The sequence below is a fragment of the Platalea leucorodia genome (assembly GCF_965183815.1).
Source record: "Platalea leucorodia genome assembly, chromosome: W".
Classification (NCBI taxonomy): domain Eukaryota; kingdom Metazoa; phylum Chordata; class Aves; order Pelecaniformes; family Threskiornithidae; genus Platalea; species Platalea leucorodia.
Window position 1 is genome coordinate 26,443,103 of NC_138859.1, and position 14,555 is coordinate 26,457,657.

General features: G+C 48.8%; 1 pseudogene across 1 annotated transcript in view; it reads right to left on the reverse strand.

The window, feature by feature from the left end:
* The window catches only part of LOC309601921 (HAUS augmin-like complex subunit 1), a 303,238-nt pseudogene that overhangs the window by 184,117 nt on the left and 104,566 nt on the right, over positions 1 to 14,555 (reverse strand). The gene's annotated exons all lie outside the window — the stretch shown is intronic.

Below are 14,555 nucleotides of genomic sequence, written 5' to 3' on the forward strand. Positions count from 1 at the left end.
TTAAAAGGACTCAAGGCTTCAAAGTGGACTCTTGGTATACCTGAGCTCAACCTCTCCAGTGTTATTCTCCTTATCCAAGACAGCTCAGCATCCTTCCCTCTCAAAACACTGACCTGGGAGTGCTCATCACAGCATGTCATGTTCAACAGCTTGTCAAGTTTCCCTGTTTCTGGGTAGTTTTTGGAGGCACTATTCTGTTAACACACTGGAGCGAAGGATCTGGTGACCTTCCGTTGTTTAACTGCTTTTTATCAGTTATTTGAGAAATTCAAGGGGTATTTGCAATGCACCAATGCACGCAGCATGGGCAATAAGCAGGAGGAGATGGAAGCCACTGTGCGGCAGGAAAACTATGATGTGGTCACCATCACGGAAATATGGTGGGATGACTCACACAACTGGAGTGCCACAATGGACGGCTACAAGCTCTTTAGAAGGGACAGGCAAGGAAGGAGAGGTGAAGGGGTAGCCCTGTATGTTAGGGAGTGTTTTGACTGTCTAGAGCTCAACGACAGTAATGATAAGGTTGAGTGCTCATGGGTAAAGATCAGGGGGAATGCTAACAAGGCAGATATCCTGGTGGGAGTCTGTTATAGACCACCCAAACAGGATGAGGAAACAGATGAAGTATTCTACAAGCAGCTGGCTGAAGTCTCACAATCCCTAGCCCTTGTTCTCGTGGGAGACTTCAACTTACCAGATATCTGCTGGAAATACAATACAGCGGAGAGGAAACAGTCTCAGAGGTTCCTGGAGTGTGTGGAAGATGATAACTTCCTGACGCAGCTGGTAAGCGAGCCAACCAGGGGAGGTGCCCCGCTGGACCTGCTGTTTACGAGCAGAGAAGGCCTGGTGGGCGATGTGGTGGTTGGAGGCTGTCTTGGGCTCAGTGACCATGACATGATAGAGTTTTCAATTCTAGGAGAAGTAAGGAAGGGGGTCAGTAAAACCACTACCCTGGACTTTAGAAGGGCAGACTTTGGCTTGTTTAGGACTCTGGTTAACAGAGTCCCTTGGGAGGCAGTCGTGAAGGGCAAAGGAGTCCAGGAAGGCTGGATGTTATTCAAGAAGGAAATCTCAAAGGCGCAGGAGCAGGCCGTCCCCATGTGCTGCAAGTCAAGCAGGCGGGGGAAAAGACCGGCCTGGCTGAACAGAGAGCTTTCGCTCAGGAAAAAAAAGGAGAGCTGACCACCTTTGGAAGAAGGGGCAGGCAACTCAGGAGGACTACAAGGATGTTGTGAGGTTATGCAGGGATAAGATCAGAAAGGCAAAGGCGCAGCTGGAACTTAAACTGGCCACCGCCGTTAAAGACAGCAAAAAATGTTTTTATAAATATATCAGCGACAAAAGGAGGGCCAGGGAGAATCTCCCTCCTTTGTTGGATGCAGAAGGAAACTTTGCCACAACGGATGAGGAGAAGGCTGAGGTACTTAATGCCTTCTTTGCCTCAGCCTTTAATAGTCAGACTGGTCATCCTCAGGGTATTCAGGCCCCTGAGCTGGGAGATGGAGATAGGATGCAGAATGATGCCTCAGGTGCTGAAGAGGTGGCAGTCACTGACCTGCTCCTCCACCTGGATGTGCACAAGTCCATGGGGCCAGATGGAATCCACCCAAGGATACTGAGGGAGCTGGCAGAGGAGCTGGCCAAGCCATTCTCCATCATTTATCAGCAGTCCTGGTCAACCGGGGAGGTCCCAGATGACTGGAAGCTAGCAAACGTGACACCCCTCTACAAGAAGGGTCGGAAGGAGGATCCGGGGAACTACAGGCCCGCCAGCCTGACCTCGGTGCCGGGGAAGGTCACGGAGCAGATCATCCTGAGTGCCATTATGCAGCAAGTGCGGGACAACCGAGGGATCAGGCTCAGCCAGCATGGGTTTATGAAAGGGAGATCTTGTTTCACTAACCTGGTCTCCTTCTATGACAAGGTGACCCACTTGGTGGATGAGGGGAAGGCTGTGGATGTTGTCTACCTGGACTTTAGTAAGGCCTTTGACACAGTCTCCCACAGCATTCTCCTGGAGAAGCTGGCTGCTCACGGCTTGGATGGGTGCACTCTGCGCTGGGTTAAAAACTGGCTGGACGGCCAAGCCCAGAGAGTGGTGGTGAATGGAGTCAAAACCAGTTGGCGACCGGTCACGAGTGGTGTTCCCCAGGGCTCAGTGTTGGGGCTGGTCCTGTTCAACATCTTCATTGATGATCTGGACGAGGGGATTGAGTGCATCCTCAGGAAGTTTGCAGATGACACCAAGTTGGGTGGAAGTGTTGATCTGCTGGAGGGCAGGAAGGCCCTACAGAGGGACCTGGACAGGCTGGATCATTGGACCGGGGCCAACTGCATGAGATTCAACAAGGCTAAGTGCTGGGTCCTGCCCTTGGGCAACCCCATGCAATGCTACAGGCTAGGGGAGGAGTGGCTGGAGAGCTGCCTGGCAGAAAAGGACCTGGGGGTGCTGGTTGACAGCCGCCTGAACATGAGCCAGCAGTGTGCTCAGGTGGCCAAGAAGGCCAATGGCATCCTGGCCTGTATCAGGAATAGCGTGGCCAGCAGGACCAGGGCGGTGATAGTGCCCCTGTATTCAGCACTGGTGCGGCCGCACCTTGAGTGCTGTGTTCAGTTTTGGGCCTCTCACTACAAGAAGGACATGGAGGTGCTGGAGCGTGTCCAAAGAAGGGCAACAAAGTTGGTGAAGGGTCTAGAGACCCTAGTGCAGGGGGTAGGCAGGATTTGCTGTTGGGCTGTGCTGCCTCCATCTGCGGAGCAATGTGGTAGCTCTGCAGGCTCAGCAGCCATCTTCCCCCTCCAGGGAACCAGATTCAAGACTGCCCTGTCCAATTCTGACGCTTTAATGAGGTTGATGACACGTTGGAGGGGATTCACACAAAAGCCACTGGCTTGCAGGGCTGTGATGGATGTCTTGGAGCGATGCTTTGTTTAGATTATCAGAGCTGCTTAATAAGTAACAGGATCACAGTCTGCTGATGCCTACGTAGGAATGAGGTCCCTGGCAGCAGCCTGCTCATGGCTGATGCTGATGAGGTCCCTGGCAGAGCAGTGATGATCTCCACTGCCATGTGACGGGTTCACTGGATCATAGGTGCAGTCAACTATGGGGAGGGTTTAACCACTGCAGCAACTGCCTTAGGGAATCCCTAAACTTCCAACAATTACCTTCTGAAAAGGTCTGGGCCAGATCCCAGATTGGGTGCTGGAGTCAGGTGCAGGAACGCCTGCCTGCAGCTGTGTGCCTTAGATGGCCAAAGCACTCCTGGTTGCCTGAGGACTGAGATTCCCTATAGGATTGGTGCAGAAGGGTGGGAATGATAGAAAACTTCCCAAGTGTAATTCAATCCATGCCCAGTCAGGCGCCCATCGCTAACCTCCAGTGCTGGGCACTCAAGGGCGTAGGTATCTACTCCTGTCTTTTGGGCTTTGGGATTCAAGGTGCGAAGACTAAAACAGCAGAGGCCAGTCCTTGTCAAAAGGATCGAGATGTGCCATGTCCCTGTTATGTAGCTGTCGGGTACCATCTGCCTGAGAGTGGGCCACCAGCTCTGGGTGAGCTCTGGGTAACTATGTAATGATGTGCAAACTGAGCATGCAGGTAACACAGGTGACTAGTGAGTTGCCTCTTGATTTTAGGCATGTGTGAAGACCACTTGGTGCTGAGGACAAGGCAGCTGGGGTTGGTGTCTGGCACCTAAGTCCTGTGTGACTTAAGAGGGCTAAATCTATGGTTTAACTCATCAGCTCTTTGCTGGTGAAGCTGGTTGATGCATTTCTTCTGCCTGCTGTGCTCTGTGGGAAGGTGGCTCTGAGAATGCCCCTTGGACCGAGCCCAATGGTTGACATGGTCAGAAGAGGGGTTGGTGGTTGGATCGCAACCAGACTTAGTACCTGAGCTGTCCCAGAGAAATGCTTGAATGATCCCTGACTGTGTTAGCTTGCCAGGCAGGAGCTGTCTAGCTGCGTTAGCTGGGTACAGTGCTTGAACTCGTCAGCTCTGCCAGGAAAGACTCTAATGGCCCTAATCCAGCTTCACACACTCTGTCTCCACACCTCTCTCAAGGCTCAGCGTCCTTCAAGAGGTGCATTGAAAACCACTTGGTAGCAGATTGCCATTATACTGCTGGTTTTGGCTGTGCTCCTCAGCTCAGGTTGCACTGCAGGGATTAGGTCTGCACAGGGAGCTGCATCAGCTCTTGGACTCCAACAGGTGCTTTAAAATGACATAAATCTACATACGGAGCTCTGCAGATTGCTAAAACTCAAGTCCTGGTCTGCCTTTGCTAGCTTGGGCTGTGGATGTGTGAAATGTAGCCAATGTTTGTGGGCTCCTCATCATCCCTTGTTGGTAGGGTAATCACTCCCAGGAGCTGAGCTCCTGTTGCTGGGAACCACTGAGAGGAGTCTGGCTCTGCCTTCTTTGCTCTCCCCATCAGATATTTGTACACATTGATAAGATATCCCTGAGCCTTCAGTTCTCCATGCTGAACAGTTCCAGCTCTCTCAACCTCTCCTCGTATGACAGGGGCTCTAATCCTTTAATCATCTTTGTGTCCCTTTACTGATCTTGCTTGGTATGTCCCCATTTCTCCTGTACTGGGGAGCCCAAAACTGGACACAGTATCCCAGATCTGTCTCACCAGTGCATAGTAAAGGGGAAGGAAATAAAGGATCACCTCCCTTGACCTGCTGGCAATGTTCCTCCTAATGCAGCCCAGGAGGCTGTTGGCCTTCTTTGCTGCAAGGGCACATTGCTGGATCATGGTCAACTTGATGTCCACCAGGACCCCCAGGGTCTTTTCTGCCAAGCTGCTTTCCAGCTATGTGGCCCCCAGCATGTACTGGTGCATGGAATTGTTCCTCCCCAGGTGCAGGACTTTGCACTTGTTGTTGTTGAACTTCATGAAGTTCTTGTCAGCCCATTTTTCCAGCCTGTTGAGGACCCTATGGATGGCAGCATGACCCTCTGGCATATCAACCACTCCTCCCAGTTTGCCAAATTTGCTGAAGGTGCGCTCTATCCCATCACCCAGGTCATTAATTAAGATGTTAAACAGTTTTGGCCCCAGTATATATTACCCCTGGGTTATACCACTAGTGACTGGCCTCTGAGTGGACTTTGTGCCACTAATTACAACCCTCTGGGTCCTTCCATTCAGCCAGTTTTCAATCCACCTCACTGTCTGCTTATCTAGCCCATACTTCATTAACTTGTCTATGAAGATGTTATGGGAGACAAATGATGCTCTAAAACTGCTCCAGTGACTTAGGACCGTAGTATAAGGGACCTCTGCAGCTCACCTGGTCTAGCCTCCTGCTGTAAGGCTGACTATGACCGAACCCACCATTTCACTTCCAGAATTTTTCCCAGTCTGTGGTTTCTCTGGAGGGGCATGGAAAGGTGGCAATGGGAGTGGAGGTACGGCAGGAAGGGAAGATAACCACATGGTGTATTGAGGGAGAGTGATGCTCAGCCCATGTGCTGGCTGAGGAGGCAGCTCCTCTAGCCGGGTAAGGGCTGAGCCATCCTGGAGGCAGGATGGAGGTGCCTGGAGGAGCAACATCAGCAAGTCTGTTCCCATCAACATCTGTGGCCACATTGCTTTTCATCATCTTGTTTTTATGTGCAAATGCAGAGTGGAAAAATCTGTCAGCACAGAGCACCAAGGGGTCTGTCACAATCTTGCACTTGTTTGCTGACAGAAATAGTTTTGGGTTTATACAGAGTGGACCAAAAGCCAAGCTGTTGTGGGCAGCTTCTACCCCTTCATTTTGGCCTGTAAAAATTCTCTAGAGAAAGCTGTTATTTGACATTCCTCTGTGTGACGACTGGATGGCGTTTCCTCTAGCTAGTGGCTATCAGGAGGGCTGGAGAGGAGAGATGTCCGGCTCTGGTGTCCAGATCCCTCTCGTGGTATATGTCCGGCACAGCCACATGTGCAGTTATGGAAATCAGAGCAAATACTCAGATGTCAATTTTTAAAGGGCTCATAAACAGCAGTTCCCTGGCCCTGGCACAGTCAAAGCTCCCCATGCTCTGAGCTTGTGTAAGGCTCTGGTTACTGCTGCTGATGTACGCTCCCAAAATAAACAGTTCCCCTAATGCACACACATCACTTCCCTCCCCTGCCCACCTGCTCTGGAGACCCACTGTCATATCATAGAATCATAGAATCATTAAGGTTGGAAAAGACCCTTAAGATCATCGAGTCCAACCGTTAACCTAGCACTGCCAAGTTCACCACTAAACCATGTCCCTAAGCATCACGTCTATCCGTACTTTAAATACCTCCAGGGATGGAGACTCAACCACTTCCCTGGGCAGCCTGTTCTAATGCTTGACCACCCTTTCGGTGAAGAAATTTTTCCTAATATCCAATCTAAACCTCCCTTGGCACAGCTTGAGGCCGTTTCCTCTCGTCCTATCATTTGTTACTAGGGAGAAGAGACCGACCCCAACCTCGCTACAACCTCCTTTCAGGTAGCTGTAGAGAGCAATAAGGTCTCCCCTCAGCCTTCTCTTCTCCAGACTAAACAACCCCAGCTCCCTCAGCCGCTCCTCATAAGACTTGTGCTCCAGACCCTTCACCAACTTTGTTGCCCTTCTTTGGACACGCTCCAGCACCTCCATGTCCTTCTTGTAGTGAGTGGCCCAAAACTGAACACAGTACTCAAGGTGCAGCCTCACCAGTGCTGAATACAGGGCCACTATCACCTCCCTGGTCCTGCTGGCCACACTATTCTTGATACAAGCCAGGATGCCATTGGCCTTCTTGGCCACCTGAGCACACTGCTGGCTCATGTTCAGGCAGCTGTCAACCAACACAGGTCCTTTTCCGCCAGGCAGCTCTCCAGCCACTCCTCCCCAAGCCTGTAGCATTGCATGGGGTTGTTGTGACCCAAGGGCAGGACCCGGCACTTAGCCTTGTTGAATCTCATGCAGTTGGCCCCGGTCCAGTGATCCAGCCTGTCCAGGTCCCTCTTTAGGGCCTTCCTACCCTCCAGCAGATCAACACTTCCACCCAACTTGGTGTCATCTGCAAACTTCCTGAGGGTGCACTCAATCCCCTCGTCCAGATCATCAATGAAGATGTTGAACAGGACCAGCCCCAACACTGAGCCCTGGGGAACACCACTCGTGACCGGTTGCCAACTGGTTTTGACTCCATTCACCACCACTCTCTGGGCTCGGCCGTCCAGCCAGTTTTTAACCCAGCGCAGAGTGCACCCATCCAAGCCGTGAGCAGCCAGCTTCTCCAGGAGAATGCTGTGGGAGACTGTGTCAAAGGCTTTACTAAAGTCCAAGTAAACAACATCCACAGCCTTCCCCTCATCCACCAAGCGGGTCACCTTGTCATAGAAGGAGACCAGGTTAGTGAAACAAGATCTCCCTTTCATAAACTCATGCTGGCTGAGCCTGATCCCTCGGTTGTCCCGCACTTGCTGCATAATGGCACTCAGGATGATCTGCTCCATGACCTTCCCCGGCACCGAGGTCAGGCTGGCGGGCCTGTAGTTCCCCGGATCCTCCTTCCGACCCTTCTTGTAGAGGGGTGTCACGTTTGTTAGCTTCCAGTCATCTGGGACCTCCCCGGTTGACCAGGACTGCTGATAAATGATGCAGCTCCTCTGCCAGCTCCCTCAGTATCCTTGGGTGGATCCCATCTGGCCCCATGGACTTGTGCGCATCCAGGTGGAGGAGCAGGTCAGTGACTGCCACCTCTTCAACAACTGGGACTTCACTCTGCATCCTATCTCCATCTCCCAGCTCAGGGGCCTGAAAAACCCGAGGATGACCAGTCTGACTATTAAAGACTGAGGCAAAGAAGGGCCTTCGCCTTTCTGATCTTCTTCCTGCATATCCTCACAACATCCTTGTAATCCCCCTGAGTCGCCTGCCCCTTCTTCCAAAGGCGGTAGGCTCTCCTTTTTTTCCTGAGTTCTAGCCAAAGCTCCCTGTTCAGCCAGGCCGGTCTTCTCCCCTGCCTGCTCAACTTGCGGCACATGGGGACGGCCTGCTCCTGCGCCTTTGAGACTTCCTTCTTGAATAACGTCCAGCCTTCCTGGACTCCTTTGCCCTTCACGACTGCCTCTCAAGGGACTCTGTTAACTGGACTCCTAAACAAGCCAAAGTCTGCCTTTTTAAAGTCCAGGGTAGTGGTTTTACTGATCCCCTTCCTTACTTCTCCTAGAATTGAAAACTCTATCATGTCATGGTCACTGAGCCCAAGACAGCCTCCAACCGCCACATCGCCCACCAGGCCTTCTCTGCTCGTAAACAGCAGGTCCAGCGGGGCACCTCCCCTGGTTGGCTCGCTTACCAGCTGCGTCAGGAAGTTATCATCTCCCACACACTCCAGGAACCTCTGAGACTGCTTTCTCTCTGCTGTGTTGTATTTCCAGCAGAGATCTGGTAAGTTGAAGTCTCCCAGGAGAACAAGGGCTAGGGATTGTGAGACTTCAGCCAGCTGCTTGTAGAATACTTCATCTGTTTCCTCATCCTGTTTGGGTGGTCTATAACAGACTCCCACCAGGATGTCTGCCTTGTTAGCATTCCCCCTGATCTTTACCCATGAGCACTCAACCTTATCATTACTGTCGTTGAGTTCTAGACAGTCAAAACACTCTCTAAGGTACAAGGCTACCCCTTCACCTCTCCTTCCTTGCCTGTCCCTTCTAAAGAGCTTGTAGCCATCCATTGCAGCACTCCAGTTGTGTGAGTGTCCTTTCTATCCAGCCTGATATGCTCCCAGGACTCATCTTCTCAGTTCATGCAGCTGCAAGATTGCAAAACTGCTGTCTGGAAACCCACTGGGATAGGAGTGGGGCAGGAATTTGTGAAGAGTGGGTTGTAAATGGTTTATGGCTAGAGTAGGGTGTAAAAAAGCTCTACACTGTCATGGAAATTAGGTGCCAAGTTTAGGCAGAGGTTCAGACTCTCTTCCTGTAGGCTGATGCTCTGAATACTGGAGTGCTGGATTAGCAAACAACTCATCTCCTTTAGTTGCAGATTTTTCAAGATATTTAAAACATTGCTGCTAGTGGGAATGAAGAATTGCTTGGAAGTGAGCTAGTTGGCCAAAGCCAACACATGCCAAGGACTGCGCTGGTGGTTCATCATCTAGGTGATGACGAGCTGCCACCTGGCACCATTCCATTCATTAGTGTAGAGGTGGCCGTGGTGTCCAACACAGGAAATGTCTCTGAGACCCCAAGAAAGACCAGGTAGTCATATCTCTCATGAAACCCAAGGAATGACAGGTCAAAGAAAAGCCAAGTGCATTCATCTGGCTGGTTCCCCTTGTTTGGATTTGTGTTCCTTGCCCTTTTTCCAGGCAGAACTATCACTTTTCTTATCAGCAATGGCCATTTCTCTAGGCTGACCTGGATGCCTGTGGAAATCAGATTGAGTTGCAAGCACCCATGGGACCTCCACTGGAAATTGTTCTTTTCACCATTGTGATCCTAGCTCCAATTACTTACTATGGCAAACTGGCTCCCAAGATAATGTGCACTTTGGCTGGAAGACACTGGCCTCTCGTATGGTCATCTTCAGCTTCAGACACCTTCAGATCCTCTCTTCTCTCCTGGTTGTGTGCATCTGTTCTGGAGGATGGAGTATCAGTTCTGCCTGGCTCTTGGCAAGATCCTGTTTGTTTCTTTGCCCTGGGACGCAGGAGCTGGTAGTGAGAAAAGCTCTCTGCTTCATGCCATGAGTCTGAACCTCAAGGCTGCTTGTTTTTCTGGTCATCTGTAGCATTGTAGACTGGATCAGCCATATTAAAACATTCTGAAATACTAGAGGGTTTTGGAAGCCCGAGGTTAACTGTATAGCTGTATTTCAGGACTGGAGAGGCAATTGCAACTCAGACAATTCTGAATTCCAGCTTCAAACCCCTCTCCTGTTCTCCTGACTCCAGGGAAAAGCCCAAATCCAAAGGGGCTCTTTTTCCAGACCTACCTCAAGACAGCAGTATCCCCATGAGAATGACAAAGCTGGCCAGACTTGCCTCCTTTTTATGACACAAGGCAAGGTGTTTTTCTGCTGCTTCATCTACTTTTTCAATTTCAGAGTCAGTTCACTTAACCTCCCTGCATCTATTCTCAGCTTGGTAGAGTTTCACGCCCTTTCCCCTTCCTTTGCCCTGATGGTGTGGGTGTGAGTCTCACCCAGGCCATGCCTGCTTTCAAGGAAATAATCCATTCTTACAAACCTATACATTGTAGGAGATTAATGTGTTAGGCCTTAGCAAAGAGCAGAATACTATAATAGTTCCAACAAGAAACTCTTTCAGCATATAAATCCCAGTGATTACTATTTTCTTGCTAAGTAGATCTTAATAGAAGGGGAAGATTCTGTACATAGCATGGGTTTCAGCTCTGGTCAACAAGAGAAAGAAGACTGGTAGCATCCAGAAATGAACCAGCAGACAGTAGGAACAACTGAAAATTAATAATCAGTGCAATGGATAGAGGTAGAGTTGCATTGGTTGTAGATGCTTATGGGGTTTTGCAAGCAGTACTACAGAGCAGCATTTTCATGCACACACACAAGCAGACATAAATCAATTTGCAGTAAAGATGCACATTTTGTAGTAGACAAAAGAAAAAAAAGTCATATGTGTTGGATAACTCAATTTCTGGGAACGGAAAATGCCCTAAACAGGATTTAATTTACACAAGTAAAATAAACTCACTCGGCTACAGTAAGAAACCATTGTTGGCTGATAGTTTGTCATCATCTTTGCCTTTCTGGTTTTCTCCACAGCCAGGAAGTTGCTGCCTGGCTTTTGGCTGAGTGGTTTTGCAGAGCGGAGATTTGTGGATGACAGAGCAATGGAGCTGTCAGCACCTAGTTGAAACAAAGGAAGTGTGGAGAAGCGAGGTCAGGTGCAAGCTGGGGTCCCCTGGAGCAAAGGTCAGGGATGTCTCTGTCTCTCTGTCTTTGCCTTTTGCAGTTCAGTGCACAGCACAATTTGATTTGCAGCTGCTGAGATGTGCTAAGCAGCCTGCACCCCTGTGCATTTTGGGTGGGTGAAGTAGTTGGATGTTTTTGGAAGGGGTCCGTATGTATATGGTGCTTCATCCCTGCTGTGCTGAGTGAAGCTGCACATTTTGGGAGCAGGAATTTGGGTCTGCCTCAACTCTCTATGCAAAGGGCTGTCTCTGGAGAAGGATGTAAGGATGCAGCTCCATGACAGCTTAAGCTACTAAATGCACCGAGGTAATTGAGTGTGCTCAGAAGCTGCTGAGCTGTAGTTGGAGGTGCCCAAACTCATTCCCAGGGAAAATGTGGTGGAAGAAACCTTTGCTTCCCACAGAGCTATCCCTGGTCTTCTCATCCCTCCACTGGGATGTGTGAATTCCAGCTGTGACAACAGCTGCAGGAGTTTGTAAAAGACCCCCTGAGAACTGTAAAATCAACTGCAATCAAGGGTTTGTTTCCTATTTGAACTCCTTTCATCTTCCAAATTAAAACACACCCTTCTGTTGAAGGGGGAGTGAGGGGACAGTGTTTGACAAACAGATCTCACCCTCAGAGTGGTGGTATTTCTGTAACCCTGGCAAATGTGATCTACAAAAAAAACGAGTCAGTCTGCAGTGACGGGGAATGTGTCTATCATTGCAGACCAGAGATATCTGGCATGGACAAAGTACAGAGCAACTTCCCAGCAGCTGGAAATTTTAGGGGCTTATCTTATTTGGACATGTAAAGTTTTGGGTTTTTCAGCTTGTGGTGAGGCCCCGTGTTGCTGGAGCATAAAGTCCTTCCCAATATTTGCTGGTGGCTGCCAGGGTGCTGTCTGGCTCACGCACAGGCTGCCTAGGAGTTGGGAGGGGGGCATTTGCCCTCTCTGTCTGACAACTTCACACCTCTATTTGCACAGAGACACTGGTCTGTAGTGGCAGGTATGGGAAGAAGAGGTATCGGCATTGCAGAGGGGCTGAAAAAATGACAATACTTATTTTAAGCTCACAGCAGTATTGAATGGAGCAGGGAGAGAAGGGCCCGGGCTCTGCTGCAGTGCAGTTCTGGCAGTTTGAGAGTGGAGGCAAGCAAACAAACCTGCTCTGGCAGCAGATTTTAACCCATCGCACTTTGCCTGGCTTTTGCTTCCCATACAGCACTGCAGCCACTTCACCCCATCACTTTGAAAGCATAGCAGCAGGTTTTCCAGCCCTACAGCTTTGGGTGTCCTCCCTAGGCTGAGAGGTGTCACCATCTCCTATAGTAGCCTCCCTCTGTACTGCTGTTTCTGCCTGCTCTGGACCCCAGTAGTACGTGAGGGGGTTGTTGGGTCTCAAAAAAGGTCGTCAGATGAAGGAATCAGGAGGTAAACATCATGCTCCAGCAACTAGGATGCTCCAGTGCAGATGGCAGCATGGCTCTGACCTCTGCTATAAATAATGATGTCCACTGAGAAGGCAAATCCCTCTCCCCCATATTCCCTCAGCACAGCTTTGCTAATTGTTCATGAAGAGTGATTAACAGGTAAGTCATTCTGGAGTCATCAATACCCAAGCCAGGACATCTAAAGCACTTGCCTCAGCTTTTCCTGTAAGAGGTTCTGTGACTGATCTTATCAACAGAAGCACCTATGTCTATGTGAGAAGAGCTGGGAACGTCCTCTCAAAGAGCAAAGTTGTTTTTTTTTTTTTTTTTAGGGGGTAAGGAGCAAATAGAAGGGTAAGAAAAATGACATTTGGAGCAATAAAGTAAGCACTTTTCTTAGAACCACATAGTGTATGTACTGTTTTTATATTGGACTCCAGTTATAACAGAATAGATGGCCTTTGTTCACTGGGGAGGTCTCTTGCAATTCCTTCATGTTGCTTAGTCTGCTCCCATCTGCCACTGTTGTTCACATTTTGAAGGCAAATTTTCAGGAGGTTGTTTTTATATATGCAACTGCTAGGCCAGGCATTGATTTGTACAGGAATATTTATTTCATTTTCTGTGGAGGCGAGCTGGGTGGAGTGACTGCTCTAACTGTAGAAGAGGCTTTTGGTTTTAGACTTTTCTTTTTTTTATGGGCACATTTGTTTTATGTTAACTGTCTAAAAATTATTAGTCCCATTGAAAACTGTACATTTTCTTTCTCTTAATGAAAATTTTCTATAGAATTCAATAGACAGCAGGCTGTTGGGGCTACCATTGATAACTTCAATTAGTGCTTTTATTGCCTACTGCTCCCTTCCAGGAGACACTTGATTTGTCTTGGCTGTTTTCAAGAATTATTAGTACTGGCTATAGTTACTCAAATCTTTTGATTAGCTAGAGACTTAATAAAGCTTTTTATACCCTATTTTTTATGGATGGCTTGAACTCTAGAAATTGCTTTACTAATTGATTTCAGGATGGATGTGCTTGTGGCTGAGGAATTAATGTCTGCAATGGCTCTTACATGACAAATTATTTCCAATAGCCATATTGTGCTTGGACTTCACTCTTATTTTTAAGAAAAATAATATGCTTGGCATAACTAACCAGAGTTGAGGTTTTTCTTAAAAAATATGGTTCTAGCATTATTTTATCTGACTCTATTATAGTATTTTTGTAACTTTGTGCTGCTACTATTCAAATCTTTCTCTAATGCTGGATTGTGTATGAGCTAAATTAAACAGTGCAGAGCACTGCTAGTCCTGCTAGTTTGCATGTGCTTTATATTTCATTGACTACTATAGAGGGAAGGTGTTCAGGCAGCTATGTATCACCTCATGTGTTATTCTGCCTTTCTTTGTTTCTCTACAGCAGCAATAACATTGGGATGTCCCTGATCTTGCAGTCTGTAGTGGCCAGATGACACTGCTTTTTTACTAGCATTGGTTTGCTGGCATCATGGCTCAAAGGGAAGCTTGGCAGCCTGTTCTCCTGTGGCTCTCTGCTTTCTTCCCTGCCTGCTGACGCCTTTTCTGATGGTGTCTTTGCTTTTTCTGGAGTCACCATGCAGGAATAAGCAGCTGCACATGCAGCCTATAAATGCCCTTTAACACTGGCTGAGATTGTAGATCCATTTGCAGCAGTCCTCTGTGATACCTTTAAGGCTTAACTGCCTTTGTGCAATGCCTGAGTCACAAGTTGCTTTTTGCACACAATCTGTTTCTCCTAAATTAGCGGTTCTCATCTCTTGCTCTTGTGTTACAGAAATACACCTGTGCCTCTGGGCTCCTGCTGCTTGTCAGAGCTCAGTGTTTCCAAGAGGCTGCTGGGATTTGCATGGGAGGTTTTGACCACTATAGTGCATTTGCTTTCCTGCTTACTGCAGTTGTACATCTGTCAGATCTTCCTCCCTCTACTAGAGATAGGTCAGGTATCGAGCTGTCAGTCCCATCCCTCTTAGTTTACCCTGGGCCAACAAAAGTCTCATGGCTAACATGTCAGGCAGACTGCTGGGATTCTTGGTCTTTTATTAATCTCCAAGAAGACTTCTGGCATGTGGGAATGCCAGCTCGTGCCCTCGGTGCTTTCCTGGAGGGCATTTGTAAGGTCAGGTTCAGAGGTTAGCCTGAGGTCTAAAATGGGACAGAGGTGTAACACAGGTGCT